This window comes from Rhododendron vialii, chromosome 11a (genome assembly GCF_030253575.1).
Source record: "Rhododendron vialii isolate Sample 1 chromosome 11a, ASM3025357v1".
NCBI lineage: Eukaryota > Viridiplantae > Streptophyta > Magnoliopsida > Ericales > Ericaceae > Rhododendron > Rhododendron vialii.
In genome coordinates this window covers 290,001-295,000 of record NC_080567.1, presented here as the reverse complement: position 1 = coordinate 295,000, position 5,000 = coordinate 290,001, and positions in this window count along the sequence as shown.

The following is a 5,000-nucleotide window of genomic DNA, read 5'->3' as shown; positions in this document are numbered from 1 at the left end:
AGAAGGCATTCCCTAAATGAACACCAATGCATCGTCGAGGAAGAATTTTTAAAACATAACTTTGCTTACCCCTCAGCATATAGGCAATCACCGAAGGACACGCCATTGCGTCATCAAGGAAGATTTTTGCGAATTCATTTTTTGATTTTTTGATGAACAATGAATTTAGAAAACATTTTGGCTTCACATAAAAGCATCTACAAACTTACCTCTCCGCAACGGTGTCCCTGCCCCTAAGGGTTTCAACACCAATGCATCATTAAGATAGTTTTTTCGAAGGGACAGGGCCGTTGCCAATGGACGAGATCCATCGGGTTTGTGCCATAGCAAATGGATATCCATCAGCCGGCGCTCACCGCCAAGGCGACAAGCTTACCTCTCAGCAAGGAGGCATCCCCCGAAAGGGACACCAATGCATCATGGAGGAAAATTACCAAAGGGACAGTGCCATAGCCAATGGAGAACCATCAACCGGCGCTCGCCGCCTAAGCGACAAGCTTCTCCCTCGACAAGGAGGCAACCCCTGGGCTACGCAACGTGGCATTAGGAATCAAAGACCATTAGCCAGTTTCGCTTTTCCGTGCGGGGACACCAATGCGTCATCGGGAATGGGCCATAGCCAACGGATATCCATCAGCCGGCGCTCACCGCCAAGGCGACGAGCTTACCTCTCAGCAAGGAGGCATCCCCCGAAAGGGACACCAATGCATCATGGAGGAAAATTACCCAAGGGACAGTGCCATAGCCAATGGAGAACCATCAACCGGCGCTCGCCGCCTAAGCGACAAGCTTCTCCCTCGACAAGGAGGCAACCCCTGGGCTACGCAACGTGGCATTAGGAATCAAAGACCATTAGCCAGTTTCGCTTTTCCGTACGGGGACACCAATGCGTCATCGGGACTGTGCCATAGCCAACGGATATCCATCAGCCGGCGCTCACCGCCAAGGCGACGAGCTTACCTCTCAGCAAGGAGGCATCCCCCAAAAGGGACACCAATGCATCATGGAGGAAAATTACCCAAGGGACAGTGCAATAGCCAATGGAGAACCATCAACCGGCGCTCGCCGCCTAAGCGACAAGCTTCTCCCTCAACAAGGAGGCAACCCCTGGGCTACGCAACGTGGCATTAGGAATGAAAGACCATTAGCCAGTTTCGCTTTTCCGTACGGGGAGACCAATGCATCATCGGGATTGTGCCATAGCCAACGGATATCCATCAGCCGGCGCTCACCGCCAAGGCGACAAGCTTACCTCTCAGCAAGGAGGCATCCCCCGAAAGGGACACCAATGCATCATGGAGGAAAATTACCCAAGGGACAGTGCCATAGCCAATGGAGAACCATCAACCGGCGCTCGCCGCCTAAGCGACAAGCTTCTCCCTCGACAAGGAGGCAACCCCTGGGCTACGCAACGTGGCATTAGGAATCAAAGACCATTAGCCAGTTTCGCTTTTCCGTGCGGGGACACCAATGCATCATCGGGATTGTGCCATAGCCAACGGATATCCATCAGCCGGCGCTCACCGCCAAGGCGGCAAGCTTACCTCTCAGCAAGGAGGCATCCCCCGAAAGGGACACCAATGCATCATGGAGGAAAATTACCCAAGGGACAGTGCCATAGCCAATGGAGAACCATCAACCGGCGCTCGCCGCCTAAGCGACAAGCTTCTCCCTCGACAAGGAGGCAACCCCTGGGCTACGCAACGTGGCATTAGGAATCAAAGACCATTAGCCAGTTTCGCTTTTCCGTGCGGGGACACCAATGCATCATCGGGACTGGGCAATAGCCAACGGATATCCATCAGCCGGCGCTCACCGCCAAGGCGACGAGCTTACCTCTCAGCAAGGAGGCATCCCCCGAAAGGGACACCAATGCATCATGGAGGAAAATTACCCAAGGGACAGTGCCATAGCCAATGGAGAACCATCAACCGGCGCTCGCCGCCTAAGCGACAAGCTTCTCCCTCGACATGGAGGCAACCCCTGGGCTACGCAACGTGGCATTAGGAATCAAAGACCATTAGCCAGTTTCGCTTTTCCGTGCGGGGACACCAATGCGTCATCGGGAATGTGCCATAGCCAACGGATATCCATCAGCCGGCGCTCACCGCCAAGGCATCGAGCTTACCTCTCAGCAAGGAGGCATCCCCCGAAAGGGACACCAATGCATCATGGAGGAAAATTACCCAAGGGACAGTGCCATAGCCAATGGAGAACCATCAACCGGCGCTCGCCGCCTAAGCGACAAGCTTCTCCCTCGACATGGAGGCAACCCCTGGGCTACGCAACGTGGCATTAGGAATCAAAGACCATTAGCCAGTTTCGCTTTTCCGTGCGGGGACACCAATGCATCATCGGGACTGTGCCATAGCCAACAGGTATCCGTTAGCCGGCGCTCACCACCAAGGTAGCAAGCTTACCTCTCAGCAAGGAGGCATCCCCCATGGGAACACCAATGCATCATGGAGGATGTGAGTCTGCAAGCATTCCCAACGGGACTCGAAAGCACGAGCATTTTGAGACCAAACGGCCATGGAGTTCTAGTTTCTGCCCGATAGTGTCATTGTTTGCTCTGCCATTCCTTGGCTAGGCCTTGCCTTTACCCGGGCATTTTTTTCTAGCGTTACCAACGGGTCATCTCTTTACGGGTTTCTGTGGCCAAACCGCCAACATTTGCCCGACATAGTTTTTCTTTGCCCGATAGAGTCATGCTTTGCCCCACGGGACGGGTAAAAATAACATTTCGCCTCCGGGGTATTTCGGTCTTTTTTCCGAGCATTACCCACGGGTAGTGCTTCCAGGGGTAACCAAGGCCAAATGGCCAAGAAATGCCCGATAGAGTCCTGCTCTGCTCGATAGAGCTGTGCATTGCCTTGCGGGATGACTTAATATAGCATTTCGATTCAGGGGCATTTCGGTCTTTTTTCCGTGCATTACCGACGGGTAGTGTTTTCTCGAGTAACCGAGGCCAAATGGCCAAGATTTGCCCGGGTGGTCTCGATAGCAACGTGCCTTGGCACCCGGCGTCGGGTGGCCTCGGCTTCCCCAAGGGAGGGACACCACCCCCCCCTATAGTAGTAAAATTAGCCTTTGCCCTTGTGGCAGGAAGGAACATCAATGTGTCCGAACTGAAGCAATAGGGGTTTTTTTGAGCATCGCAACTTTTTTTCATAAACTTTGAATTGGGACATCTTCACAAAAATATGAAGCAACTCCTCCAAAAAATTCAGAATTTTTTGCCAAAAGGATAATTTTATATTAATTAAACAAAAAATAAATAGATAAAAATCATAAAAAATACAAAAAAATACAAAAAAAGTAAGAAAAAATCACAAAAAATTATAAACAAGCTACACAATAATTAGGTAAATATATTGGGTTGAAAAATAAGGCATCTATAATAGAAAATGTTTAAATTAAGACTTAAAAACATCTAAAAATAAAAATTAAAAAAGATTTTAAACTAACATTGCGAAAGTCCCAAAAGATGGCGACTAAACAAGAGTTTTTGGGGCGTTTCGACAAGAACATATTGGTGCTTGCATTGATTTGCCCGGCGACAAGCTACTTTTTAGCCGGTACCCAGCAAATTCTTAGCCGTTAACCAGCAACTTTTTAGCCGTTACCCAGCAACTTGCTTGCCGTTGCCTAGCAACTTCTTAGCCATTACCCAGCGTTACCCGTCATCTTGGTTGTTGTTGCCGATACCCAGCATTACCCGACAGCTTGGTTGCCATCACCCAACAACTTTTTAGCCGATAGCCAGCATTACCCGACAGCTTGGTTGCCGTTACCCAGCAACATTTTAGCCGATACCCAGCAACTTTTTAGCCGATACCCAGCATTACCCGACAGCTTGGTTGCCGTTACCCAGCAACATTTTAGCCGATACCCAGCAACTTTTTAGCCGATACCCAGCATTACCCGACAGCCCAGCAACTTTTTAGCCGATACCCAGCATTACCCGACAGCTTGGTTGCCGTTACCCAGCAACATTTTAGCCGATACCCAGCAACTTTTTAGCCGATACCCAGCATTACCCGACAGCTTGGTTGCCGTTACCCAGCAACATTTTAGCCGATAGCCAGCATTACCCGACAGCTTGGTTGCCGTTACCCAGCAACATTTTAGCCGATACCCAGCATTACCCGACAGCTTGGTTGCCGTTACCCAGCAACTTTTTAGCCGTTACCCGGTGAGCCAACTTGCCATGCCTTGGCTAGAACAGTCAACTGTTGTTGCCTACATTCATGTGCGATTCCCGATGCCTTGTCTAGACCGTCGTCTTGGCATACGCCCAAGTGTTTGCCCAAGTGTTTCCCAAGTGTTTCCAAGTGTCCAAGTTCCAAAGTGCCTAAGTGCCGTGCCGTGCCGCGCGCGCGCGCGCGGGTCTTTGATATAAGAATATTTAGAAAAAAAATTCTAAACATGCTATATATCAAAGACCCACGCGCGCGCGCGCGCGCGGCACGGCACGGCACTTAGGCACTTTGGAACTTGGACACTTGGAAACACTTGGACGGCTAGGCGGTGGACGATAACGACTGGTACAGCCTAGCCCAAACGGCAAAGAAAATCTAGTTTCGCCTTTGCCGAACCCGGTTATATTAGCATGCCGTTTCAAGGGCCTTTCGGTGCTCTTTCCGAGCATAACTGACGGATCGGGTTCTCTTGAGTAAGCGAGGCAACGAGGCAGAGGAAATCTAGTTTTTGCTCGATAGAGTCGCGTCTCGGCTAAAAGAGCATGCCGTTTCATGAGAATTTCGGCCTTTTCTTCCGAGCATTACCGACGGGATGTGATTCGAGGGGTATCCGAGGCCAAACGGCCAGCAACTGCCCGATAGAGTCCTGCTCTGCCCGATAGAGCCGTGCTTTGCCTTTCGGGACGGCTTAAAATAGCATTTCGATTCAGGGGCATTTCGGTCTTTTTTCCGGGCATTACCGACGGGTAGTGTTTTCTCGAGTAACCGAGGCCAAATGGCCAAGAATTGCCCGGGTGG